At 40.3% G+C, this 13,634-nt stretch overlaps 1 pseudogene; it reads left to right on the forward strand.

Annotated features, from left to right (window-relative positions):
• Positions 1-4,663: 4,663 nt before the first annotated feature.
• LOC129008708 (tripartite motif-containing protein 43B-like) lies at positions 4,664-13,321 on the forward strand (annotated as a pseudogene).
• The last annotated feature ends 313 nt before the right edge of the window (positions 13,322-13,634 follow it).

Consider the following 13,634-nt stretch of genomic DNA (forward strand, 5'->3'; position numbering starts at 1 on the left):
CTAAAGAGCGAATGAGGTTGCAGGGTGAGAAACACAAGTCAACGAGTCAAAATACAACATTGAAAAAGTGAAGCTGGCACAGTGGCTCTGGCCTGTAATACCAGCACTTCAGGATTCTGAAGCAGGAGGATCACTTGTGCTTAGCAGTTCAAGACCAGCCTCAGGAACAAGGTGAGAGCCCATCTCTAAGAAAAGATAAACAAAATTAGCTGGGGTTGTGGCATGTTCCTGTATTCTCAGACACTGGCTTAGAAGAGAGGATTGCTTGAATCTGGGAAGTCAAGGCTGCAGTGAGCTGGAATTGCACCATGCTTAAGCCTGGATGACAGAGCAAGAACCTGTTTTGAAAAAAAAATAATTGATAGAGTGACGCATTGTGATAAGTGCTTTAGAGAAAAATACAGCAGGAAATGAAAATGAAGAAAGTATCATAGGCAAAATTGATTTTTGTTTTGTTTTTGTTTTTGAGACAGAGTCTCGCTCTGTCTCCCAAGCTGGAGTGCAGTGGTGCAATCTCAGCTCACTGCAAGCTCCACTTCCTGGGTTCACGCCATTCTCCTGCCTCAGCCTCCTGAGTAGCTAGGACTACAGGCAGCCGCCACCATGCCAGGCTAATTTGTTTTGTATTATTAGTAGAGACGGGTTTCACTGTGTTAGCCAGGATGGTCTCCATCTCCTGACCTCGTGATCCACCTGACTCAGCCTCCCAAAGTGCTGGGATTACAGGCGTGAGCCACTGTGCCCAGCCCAAAATTGAATTTATAATATCATGGTCAGAAAAGACATAGTATAGAATATATTTGGGCAGATACCTAAAGGAGGCTAGAAACTAAGGCAGGTGGCTATTTCATGTATTTCAGCTTTTTCCTAGCTTTTTAGGAAGAGATAACTACATTAAAAATATCTCAATCTAAACTGATTATTTCTCCACATCATATTTGCCCCCATTGTCTATTATGAAGCTTCTGATATAAAGGAGAAGGAATGAGAATACAGAAAATTGAAGCCAGACCTCAAGGTTGAGAGTAACTTATTTATGATCAGTAAAGTCTCATAATATGTACGGCAATTTAAGCATGGTAGGTGAGTGTTATTCCGTGTGAAATGAAGGAAAACCTTACTGGGAATACTAAAAGTAAATATGTCAAGTGTATATGGAAACCAGAGACAAGTGCTCTGCTGCCTTTGGCACAGAGCACAAGCAACACTTTTAAGCTTCATTACTTGTTTCTCAGTATAAGAGGAGAGGAGAATGTCTGCCTATTGACCTCAACAGCATCCTCCTGCAACTAATCATCCTTCATTCCCCTTGTCCCTGAATTCCCTTGACCTGCCCCTCCTTCATTTGATTGGCTCTGTGTACTTGTTAGAATCAGAAGATCTGGGGGAACTGTGGCTTCTAAACGTGTACACTAGACTCTACCCATTTCCAGCCCTGTGACCCTACAAACGTGCTCAACTGAATTTTCCTCCTATAGAGACACTCTTCCTGCTGAGTTTCTCTCCTCTGCTCCTAGAGCCAAATGGCATCTCCTGTCCTATCCATGATGGCTTAACCCAGGAAAACTCCTGGATCCAAGAGGAGTCAGATAAAGGAAGGGTGGCCCTGTGGGTGCTGAGATTCTCACAGATATAAAGGGGATATCCTGAAGTCTAGGATTTCTTCCTTACCTTTTCCTTCCCTTACAGCTTCTGCTGCTCCTGGAAGCTTTGCTCTATCTCTCATCCAGCTCAGACTGTTGCTGGGCCTGAGAGTCTTTTATAGCCAAGGTGGTTCTCGAAGAATTCTTGTCTGCATGAGGTCTGAGCTGCTTCTCCACAATCTGCAGCATGGGTTTCCATAACTGCATGAAGAGCTGGAGCCACTGGTAACTAGGCAGAGAATGTTCTCATGTGTCTAACATGGCATGACACTCCTCTCCATGAGTGGTAGAATAAATGCATTCAGATGAAGCCCTGCCATCATTACTTTGTCAAGTAGAAATACATTTCAATTTACCTGAGAGCAACATGTCCTACACTACCTTGGCCCAGGGTGGTCCCTGAGATGGAGCTTTCTAGGCTTTCCCTCCTTTACCCCTTGAGCTGAGGTGAGCAATGCCAGGTAATATAGGAGGGAATCCTACATCCTGTGGTTGCTGAGAGGCCCTTGGAAGGTTTCATCTGGAGCATGAGGAGCAGGAGAAATGTCCCTTCTGGAGTGGAGGCCAACAGTGTTCCTAGATTAAATTCTTACATTACAATAAAAATGAATCACCTGGGGATGATGGCTCATGCCTGTAATCCCAGCACTTTACTAAAAACTCTATTAAAAATGCAAAAAAATAAAAATAAAAAATTAGCCAGCCAAGGCAGTGGGCACCTGTAATCCCAGCTACTTGGGAGGCTGAGGCAGGAGAATTGCTTGAACCTGGGAGGCAGATGTTGCAGTGAGCTGAGATCACTTCACTGCACTCCAGCCTAGGCAAGTCAATAGAGCAAGACTCCCTCCAAAAAAAAAAACTTCTGTTTTGAAAAGACTTAATCATCATCTATGTTAACAACCCCCTATGCCCCCTGAAATGCAGTCAATTGAAAGAAAGGGGTTGGTCTTCAGAGATTTATATAAGTACACTTCAAGAGCCAAGCTCATTCTTCTCCAGAACCCACAGAGTGGCTTTGCAACTGGCCTTGGAGACTTCCAAAAGCTACCAGCACTGCACCGTGAGGCTCTGATCCCTGAAATGAATTCATCTTATTTGACAGTAGGCTTTGGTGAGAACATAGATATTTTTCTGAGGTAAGTACACAATTTCCAGAGTAGGAGCTACTATTAGGTTACAAACCAAAACAAACACAATTTGGGGACTTTAATTTATCTGCAAACTTGGATTTTTTTTTAGATGAAATGATCTCATTTTCTGAGTTTTAAAAACGGCTCCATTTCTTTTTTAAAATTATTCTAACTATAATCCATAGGTTTACAAGCTCCATTTACTTAACCTATTTACAAATTAACATTCTGTCACCTGTCTTGCTACATGTTCCTCAAATTAAGGTTATGATTAATTTTTTACTTAATGTATTTCTTAGTTATTTGTATAGATTGTAAGCATTTTGCAATACTTTCCAAATATCTAGTAATTTTTAAATCTCTGTAGATTCTATAAATGGCTTAAGGGTATTGTAATTTATGTGTATAAATGTGTTACATTCTACTGTACTAGTGGTAATGTGCCTATGTTACAATGTATGGCTATATATAGGTAAAGAGTGCCTTGAATGATTTCGGGAAACATTTTTTTCTAAAAAATGGTAAAAGTCTCTTCACAGACCTCAGTCTGTCAAAGAAAGCAAGAAATGAGTATTTCTGCAGAAAAGTCTCACAGGCAATCATGCAGAAATATCAGAAATAGAGGGATCATATATTTATACAGTGTAGAAACCAGGATTTAGGTTTTTCATTTCTTTGTTTTTTTGTTTGCTTTAGACAGGGCCACCCAGGCTGGAGTGTAGCAGTAGAAATAAGACCCATTATTGCCTCTGCTTCCCACATCAAGCAATCCTTCAGCCTCATCTCCCAAAGTAGCTGGGACTACAGGCATGGGCCATCGTGTTCGGCTATTATACGTACATATATATTTATAGAGGTAGGCCGACCTAGACATTTTGCCATGTCGCCAGTCTGGAACTCCTGAGCTCAAAAAACCCTGCCTGACTTGGCCTCCCAAAATACTGGGATTACAGGCTTGAGCCACCTTGCCTGGCCTAGGTTTTCTTTCTTCTTTCTTTTTTTTTTTCAAATCATACATTTGAAGCTCTGACTTACTGTATAGTGCCTATTATAATTGCATAATACTATTTTTCTGACTGTGTGAAAGAGTAATGTTAATGCTTCCAAAGAGCTTAGAAAATATTTCTATCCTTTGTGTACTCCCCTACAGTTTATCAATCTTTTTGTGGTTTTAATTACCTGTCTTTTAAGGATGTTGTAATATTAACCAGTATATCCCCAAATTAACAGACAGTCCAGGAATAGTAAACATGCCAGAAAGTTTTTATTGATTGAATTAACATAGCAGCCTAGAAAAACAATGATTGTTTGTTTTACCTTGGAGAGCCTTTACCTCAATTTGTCTGTTTTACCTTGGAGAGTAAAGGCTAGCTTTTTCTGATTTCGGTCTAAATATGAGTTCTGCTCTAACATTTTCAAGCAGGGTCCTTCTGGAAAAGTCACGATGGATGGTTGTTACAGTTAAATAAAAAAGTGAGAGTAGAAGAGCTTAGTTAGCTTGCCTTCTCTAAACCAATCACTGGCAATTAAGAGTGTTACTGATTTTCAGACCATTCAAAACTCAACCCTTGAGTTTACAGGTTGATGAAACCCTTGAAGCCCAAGCAATTTGGTGGACACTAAAACCTCAAAAAATCTGACATTCTTCTATGCAAGAAAATAGAGTTTGGAAAGCTGTCCATGTGTTGATTGGAGAACAGTCACGTTTTCCTACAGAGGTCCATATCTCTTAGTGCCTTGGTTTTCCATTTTTCCTATCTCTGTCATTGCAAATTAAAGCCTATTCTTCTCTAGAAAAAAAGGATTATTCAATCACAACCTGATTCAAACTTTGCTTGGATCTTTGTCTCTCCAGGGTAGAAGATTAAATTCTTGTGGTGTTCTTTCCTTAGGAAAATGGACTCAGACTTCTCACATGCCTTCCAGAAGGAACTCACCTGTGTCATCTGCCTGAACTACCTGGTAGACCCTGTCACCATCTGCTGTGGGCACAGCTTCTATAGGCCCTGTCTCTGCCTTTCCTGGGAAGAAGCCCGAAGTCCTACCAACTGCCCTGCATGCAGGGAACCATCTCAGAACAAGGACTTCAAAACCAATATTCTTCTGAAGAATTTAGTGACCATCTCGAGAAAAGCCAGTCTCTGGCAATTCCTGAGCTCTGAGAAACAAATATGCGGGACCACAGGAAAACAAAGAAGATGTTCTGTGACATGGACAAGAGTCTGCTCTGTTTGCTGTGCTCCAACCCTCAGGAGCACAGGGCTCACAAACACTATCCCATTGAAGAGGCAGCTGGGGAACAATGGGTAAGAGATAGCTCTGCGATCACCTGAAAGCTGGAGGGAGGCAGAGATAAAGAGATTAAAAGGACAATGAGAATCATCATGGTGATTACTCCATTCTTTACTGAGTGCCAGCTGCTGTTCTAGGTAGCAATGATGAAATTCTGAATAAAATATGCAACTCTACCTTCCTTCCTGGAGCTTGGACCGAAACAGAGCGTGATTAAGTAAATGTCATTATTATTGACTCTACTGTTCAATGCTAAAGGCATTGAAAAGCTACCAAAACTACAAGTGCAAAGAAACATATTTTGGAAATATATTTAATATTACTGGACAAACGAGTATGGGGATAGCACACTACAAAATCTGGGGGCTAGCATAGTGGGTTCTGAAGCAGGATGTTCCACTGAACATTAGCCAGATTATAGGAAATCTTCACTCTTCAGTTCCCTAAACTGTTCTACATTCTGAAACCTCAAACTGAAAAATATCAATTAAGGATGAGCAGTCAAAAATTTGTGTTTCTTAATCCAGTCTATCATTGTTGGACATTTGGGTTGGTTCCAAGTCTTTGCTATTGTGAATAATGCCACAATACACATATGTATGCATGTGTCTTTATAGCAGCATGATATACACCATGGAATACTATGCAGCCATAAAAAATGATGAGTTCATGTCCTTTGTAGGGACATGGATGAAATTGGAAATCATCATTCTCAGTAAACTATCACAAGAACAAAAAACAAAACACCACATATTCTCACTCATAGGTGGGAATTGAACAATGAGAACACATGGACACAGGAAGGGGAACATCACACTCTGGGGACTGTTGTGGGGTGGGGGGAGGGGGGATGGATAGCATTGGGAGATATACCTATGCTAGATGACGAGTTAGTGGGTGCAGTGCACCAGCATGCCACATGTATACATTTGTAACTAACCTGCACATTGTGCACATGTACCCTAAAACCTAAAGTATAATAATAATAAATAAATAAATAAATGAAAAAGAAATGCACAAGAGAGCATCATAAAAAAATGTGTTTTTTTCCCCTGTCTAATGTATTTATATATTATATCCCTTGCCTGCGTATACTATTCAGAGTGTGGAATCTATGGTGTTCGGCTTTCTGTTGTTAAACCTCGTAATTCTATTGCAGGAGAAGCTCTTAAAGCAAATGAGGATTTTGTGGAAAAAGATTCAAGAAAATCAGAGAAATCTAAATGAGGAGAGAACAGCCTTCCTCTGGAGGGTAAGTATGAGACCGTGGGTCCTCACGACCAGCTTGAGACAGGCATGCTGACAACATTTATATTAGCAACTTGAGTTGAAATTCTCATATGCCAGATTTTGTCATGTGTTTATTCATAGGCTGGAAAACAACCAGACTGTTCAATATAATGATTGTTCAGGTTTTCTGTAAATGCTTTTCAGATAAGTAAAAAATAAATCTAAATTCTGAAGGACAAGTGTATGCTTAAAATTAATAAGTATTTCAGGCAGAGATTTCTGTATAAATGAATTATGTAATATTGATTAAATAGTATATAATTGAGAAATAAAGGCATTTAATGGTGAATATGATGTCGTCCAGGGGCAAAAAGGCAGGTGGGAACAGTAATTTAAGAAATGTGCCTGTGCCAGTGAAATCTGATAGCAAAGGACCCAGATGGTGCCAGCTCAAGTAGGAGAAAATGTAACACGATGAAAAGCTGAGGAGAAGGGACAACAAATGACTGCGGGAGTGAGAGAATAAATATGTCAATATTGAGAGGAGAAACACAACGGAATGGAGATTCATGTTCTTAGAATGGCAGGGCAATACAGAGCCTGTGGTTTTTGAGGCAAGAAAGATAGGAGACAGAAAAGAGGTAGTCGGTTTGAGAGATGGGGGTTAAATTTTTTACTAAGATCCTTTTTGTGTGATGGCTTCTGATCCTCATTATAATATACTAACAACGTCCCTACTTAGAGTGATTGTTTAGGCTGTGAAGTACAAAGGTTTGAGACTACAAACTAATTGAGGATCAAAGATTATATATATTATTGATGACAATTTAACAATCAATCATAAATTTTAGTTGTTTTCTAATGGTATCTCAGATTTAAGAGGACATATATTTAAACATTTAAATCTAAAGGGCTTTTTTGCAGGTGTTCAGGAATTGATGAATTACATAAATTTTGAAGGAAGGTCTTGCTTAACTCATCATCCTGTTTGTAAAGGATGGAAAATAAAAGAAGGAAAGAGGAGGAGGAATTTGTGGGTTCTGTGATGTGGAAGTAGACCTGAGTATTTAGCCTACAAAATCCATGTCCCTAGAGAGTGACGTGGTTTTACGGTCACAGATGATCGGGAATGAGTATAGGAAGCTACATCCAGTTCCAGAAAGAAGAAAAACAACATTTAGAGAGACTGAACAAGGAATACCAAGAGATTTTTCAGCAAATCCAGAGAAGTTGGATCAACATGGATCAAAAGGGTAAACACTCGAAAGAAATGTATCAGGGACTAATGGAAATGTGTCATAAACCAGATGTGGAGCTGCTCCAGGTGAGAACTGAGGGTGTCCCTTGAGACACTTTGTATTAGCTGACCTTTACATCTTTGCCTTCCATTGGGTATCAAAGATATTATTTCTTCATCTCCTGCATTGATGGTGAGAGTCATTCCCACTGGCTATAGAGATAAACTATAACTCCTAACCTAATCATGGAGAGAAAGCTTTATGGAATTGTGCAACGAGATTCCATAGAACATTTTCTACCACAAGCTTCCTCCTCCAGCACATTTCATTCAAACCCTGGAAGAAAAAATTTCATGTGAAAATTCTATTTTTGTTTCCATTAGATAATACAAAGAAATTAGGGAAAAACTAACATTTCCTTCTTCCTCCTTTTGGGAAGTCCTAGTTTTGAAATGCTCTTGATTTGAGCCACATTACCCTTTGGGGACTAGGCCTGAAAAAGACCACGTTGTAGACAGCTGCAGCAATGCACAGTCACTACTCACACCTTTCTCTCTCACCCAAATTTAGGGTCCTGAATTTATCACAAATAGATTATGTTAATAGGTCTTACAGGTGTAAGTGTTAGAGATGAGAATACATTTTAAAACTGTCGCAGTGATAGTATGTGGTAATTCTAAAGTTTTCAAAACCTAAAGAGCAGATTGGCAGAATAGCAACTTTGTTTCTTTGTTTGTTTGTTTGTTTTGAGACGGAGTCTTCTTCTGTCATCCAGGCAGAAGTCCAGTGGCCCAATCTCAGCTCACTGCAACTTGTATCTCCCTGGTTGAAGCAATTCTCCTACCCCAGCCTCTTTAGTATCTGGGAATAAAGGTATGCACCACCACACATAGCTAATTTTTTTGTAGTTTTAGTAGAGTTTTAGTAGAGATGGGTTTTTGCCATGTTGTCCAGGCTAGTCTGGAACTCCTGACCTCAGGTGATCCACCCACCTTGGCCTCCCAAAGTGCTGGGATTACAGGTGTGAGCCACCTCACCCAACAAGAATAACAACTTTCTAAAGAAGTCATTTTTTTTCTCTCTCTCTCTCTACAGGATTTGGGAGACACGGTGGCAAGGTATGTTATTGGCCATCAATGCAAGCTGGAGCACAAGGCATGCTATGAAAAACATCAAGCTGCTTCCAACAAAGTGAAAACATAATTTACTAACACCATAATGTGTCAGTGTGATTGTGTGTGTACTCGTGTGTTTGTGTTGTATGTTGAATGTTACCTATGCCTTCTACCAGACATTAACCTTTTCTTACTTTTCCAAGTGACTCAGGGGGTTATGTTTTGAAGAGTTCAATGCAGAAGTTGCTAGAATACAATTGCCTCTTTTTAGGATTCAGAATCATAATTAGAGATCAACTATTTGGTGGCAGATAGGGAGAGAGGCATTTATCTTTCAGCGGCAGTACGTTAGAAAAGCAGAGTGAAGAGTTAGAAATATTCCCTAAGAGCCACAGACCCGAAGTTGTGAAGATGGCGGAGTAAGGCGTGCCGCTGTAAACTGGCCTCTCGGCCGGGGGCGGGCAGCCCCCGGGAGGCCGAGTGCATCTGTTGGACCATGCGAGGAGAAGAAAAAAAAAAGAGATCAGCCAGAGGAAAGGAACTAACCGAACATTCTTCCTCCTTACCTTACAGAGGGGAGTGGTCATCTATACTAAAGCAAAGTGTCACGCGCGTCTGTGCGAAGAGACCACCAAACAGGCTTTGTGTTCCTTATCACAGGAAGAAAATTTTCCTTGACCTTTAGGTGCTTTTATATTCATCTCAAAAACAAAATTCTGAACTCAGGACTTGGCAAGTGTCTCTATGTTTTCTCCTAGAGCGGGTAGTCCTCCTTCTTTTACCCAGTTACTTTCCCTATTCTTGAAATGTGGCTATCACTTCTCTACACATTACCTCCATGATTTGGAATGGAAAAGGCCACTTTTCTTTTTGTTCTGCCTTTCAAATTCAACACAGAGGAGCTCCTAGGATTCTAGTTATCCTGCTAACATCTCCAGGAAGAAAGAAGCAACTCGCATGGGTCTTCTGCTGTTTGCTTAATTATAAAGGCATCATTTTGCAAGCTGAAGGCTGAGTTTCATTTGAAACAGATGCTTAGGTGGTGGTATTTGTGAATACTTTTCATTCCAAGCAAGAAGACTAAAGAAGTAGCAAGTATGGATGACTTCAGGGTTTAAAAAAAATGTCTTCCAGTTTCAGCCACTACCATGATAAGCACAGTTGAGACTGAAGCAGTAAATTCCAAATATGTGTTTCTAATTTGACGTGAAGGATACTAAAAATTTATATTTGTATATTTAAATCCTGGCTCATCCTGTGACATAGATTTACTGAATAGGAACAAAGGCCCAATTTTAAACAAAAACCTAGGCCGGGTGCTGTGGTTCACGCCTGTAGTTCCAGCACTTTGGGAGGCCAAGGCAGGCGAATCACCTGAGGTTGGGAGTTTGAGACCAGCCTGACCAACATGGAGAAACCCCATCTCTACTAAAAATAGAAAATTAGCCGGGCGTGGTGGTGCATGCCTGTAATCCCGGCTACTCGGGAGGCTGAGGCAGGAGAAATGCTTGAACCCGGGGGGCGGAGGTTGCAGTGAACCGAGATTGCACCACTGCACTCCAGCCTGGGCGACAGAGAGAGACTCCCTCTCAGAAAAATAATAAAAAAAACTTTGGACATAGAAGAGTTGGGGGCAGAGCGGGGAGGATGAGAGAATTTTCCGTGTAACTCTTTTTCCTTAAGAAAAAGAAGCAAAAATGCCTCATGCAGTGCCATCTGACTTTATGGTGTTTCACATTATATAGTTACATTTTTTTGTAAATGTATAAGATTAACTCTTCCCGCAACCCAAGGTGGATACTTGGATGTTAGATTTTTATTTATTTATTTTTTTGGGGGGGGGGGCGGGGTCTCTCTCTGTTGCCCAGGCTGGAGTGACCCATGATCTCTGTTCACTGCAGTCTCTCACACCTGGGTTCAGGCGATTCTCCTGCCTCAGTCCCCCGAGTGGCTGGGATTGCAGGCGCGCACCACCGCGCTCAGCCTGATTTCTCACTCTAGATATTAGGTATAATGTTAGGCTGAAAAGGCTGGGACTCAGGTACTTTCCCCAGTTGGGACTGAACTTTCTCATCAGAGAATGGGCCTCAGAAGCAAAGTTCCCAAACTTGTGGTTGGGTCATCATGGAAAAGAAACCTCAAATAAGAAAAATAATTACACTAAGAAATGGATTTTCTTTTTTCCCACAACAGTTATACGTTATAAAGGACAGACTGTCGTAGAAAACTGTCTTTGCTTCCAAATCAGCAGAGGACCATTGTATGTATTGTCAGGTCTTTATATAAGAGTGAAACCTTTATTTATGCTTCTTGTGAGTAGAGAATAAATTTTAAAACAAATTAGATGAAATTAAAAAAAAGAAAAAAAAGATCCACAAACCCATCCTAGGATTGTGGAGGTACATTACAATATCAGAAGTGGGTTTGAATGAAGCATTTTCTGTTGGAATCTATTTCTTAAACACAGACGTCAGAAACTTAACCAACTCAACCTACTTCCTTTGCAAGAGTGAGTCCATGCTGCAGCACATGCCGCAGCCTGTGACTCCAGAGCTCACTACAGGGCCCATCACTGGACTGGTGGATAGGTCCAACCGCTTTCTAGGTGAGTGTCACCCTCTTGGTGGGATCCACATGCAATGCCTTCAATTCTGGTTTTCTATGGGCAGCTTTCCCAGTGTAATGATCTTTCATCTAGAAGAAAATAGTCTGTGAATAGGTATTTATATTTATAGTTTCACTATCATCAAACAGACAAAACTCAATAAAAGATGGTGGAATCAGCCATATAACAAATTTCTTAGAAAAGCAAAACATGCAGAAGGGCTCTTTAAGGTGTAGAACAATTCATGTATGGTTCAACTGTGATAAAATTTCATGTATACAACTATTATATGAAGTATACAGAACTGTATTATTTCAGGACATTTCAACTTCAAATTCAGTGCAGTTAATGACTGATTTGAGTGACAGTGTTTTTTTGAATACATTTCAGGTGAAGTTTCATAGCATTTATAATTTTAATCATGTGCATTTTAATCAACTAAAGCATACACGAGTAACTTATATAACAATGCAAAAACTGAGAATCTGTGAACAGTAGGAACGTGATTTGTTGGTTGATGAGGCCTTAGATAGAACTCCAGGATAGATCATGATAAATCCAGCAGATAAAAGATGTCTGTGCCTGAATCTGGCACAGAAGTCAGATAATTCTTGCAAGGAAGCTGCACTTTTCAGAAGGCAGATTCAGATTTTCTCACTAAGTATGAATTGACTAGTTTAAGTGGCAGATTATAATATTTCTGGCAAAGCGATAACTTTTTTTATTATTATACTTTAGATTTTAGGGTACATGTGCATTTTTCTTTGGGTCTAAGGATGGCTCCCCACCTCATCTCCTGTCCCAAGCCTCCTGCTCTGCCCTGACAGAGAAGAGACAATGAAGGTTAATTTTATTGCTGTGGACTTGGCCGCAGTGCAAGAGCTTCCAGTTTTTCAGTTGTTATGAAAGGTCGCTAACTAGACAGAGACATGACCTTCCTCCCCTTTATACTTTTTGAGTTTATAGAAATTGTGATCATTGAAGTTTAGGCATTTACTTGTGCAGATATCCTAACACCCTTTGATTCCAACATTTTTTCCAGACAGAAGTTTGTTTCTAATCTTGACCTGTGTTTTCTAGTGAGAATCTCTTTCTTATCTGAACATAATAATTTATAAACTGCTTTTCACTGGAACATTCTCTTTTTTCTACAGTGGAAATTTCCTTCACTTGGGAAGTAACCAATTACAATATCAGGCTGTTTGAGGATGTGAGAAGTTTGATGTTTAGATGTGAATCTTTGCATTCTCACAGATCTGACTATTTTGCTGCATGGGGAGCCTGGGTCTTCTCCTCTGGCAAACACTACTGGGAGCTGGATGTGGACAGCTCTTGGGACTGGGCTCTGGGAGTCTGTAAGGACTCCTCGATAAGGAAGAATAGCACAATGGTTCAATCTAAGGACGTATTTCTTCTTTTATGTTCCTGCTGTCCTGACCCATATTTCCAGGGTTAACCTGGCATACGTAGACACTATGTAAAGCCCACATTCATTAGAAGTTTGTAACACTATGTTTTCATGTGACTGTTTTCTTATTCCTGTAGTGCGTAATTCCTGGGATAATACAAGAACCACTTGGTACATTCCACTTGTTTGAAGTTCTGAGACAGCTACTCTCTGGTTCTGATGATCTCAACATTGCCCCAACTCCAACAAAATCTAAGTGTTTTCTTGATGGCGAGCGCTGCCATTCACTTTTGGAAGATATTACTGAGAGGTGGATGTTGGGCAGTGTTGGAACTGGGCTGTTGGATTTTGCAGCGATTCTTGGACAATGAGAAATGACATGCTGGTTAAGTCCAAGAAAATTTTTCTACTTTTTTGTGTCAAGAAGGCTACTGGTGTCATCTCAAGACCACTTCCCCACTACTGTCTCAGTATACAGAAAGGCCTCTAGGCCAGATGCAGGTGTTTCTAGATTATGAATGTGGCATGGTAAGCTTTGTTAATGTGGCCAACACTTTTCTCATCTGTAGCCTCTCTGGTTCTTTCCCTTACCCTCTTACAACTTTGCTTTGCTTTGCTTTGCTTTGCTTTGCACTCACAGAATCAGAGATAGGTCAGTAACATGACTAAAGGTATCAGAAACACCAACTTCTGATAATGCTAACCTATTGACTACTTGATATTCTTTATCTTTTTCTATGAAACTTTGTACCATTTTTAAAAGTGTGGAGGTATACATTTGTTTTGATTTTCATTAAACTACTCTCTCCTAGAACACTGCGCATGTCTTTTCTTTTATGCTGTATCTTTTCTTTCCCTTGATTTTCAAGCCAGCCCAGGTAAATTAATACCTGAGTGTGTTTATCCAAACTGATGGGTTAATGCAAGAGCACAGGTTTCTTCCCCCTGAACTGGAATTTTCTTTGCTCTGTTC

Source organism: Pongo pygmaeus, chromosome 9, assembly GCF_028885625.2.
Source record: "Pongo pygmaeus isolate AG05252 chromosome 9, NHGRI_mPonPyg2-v2.0_pri, whole genome shotgun sequence".
NCBI lineage: Eukaryota > Metazoa > Chordata > Mammalia > Primates > Hominidae > Pongo > Pongo pygmaeus.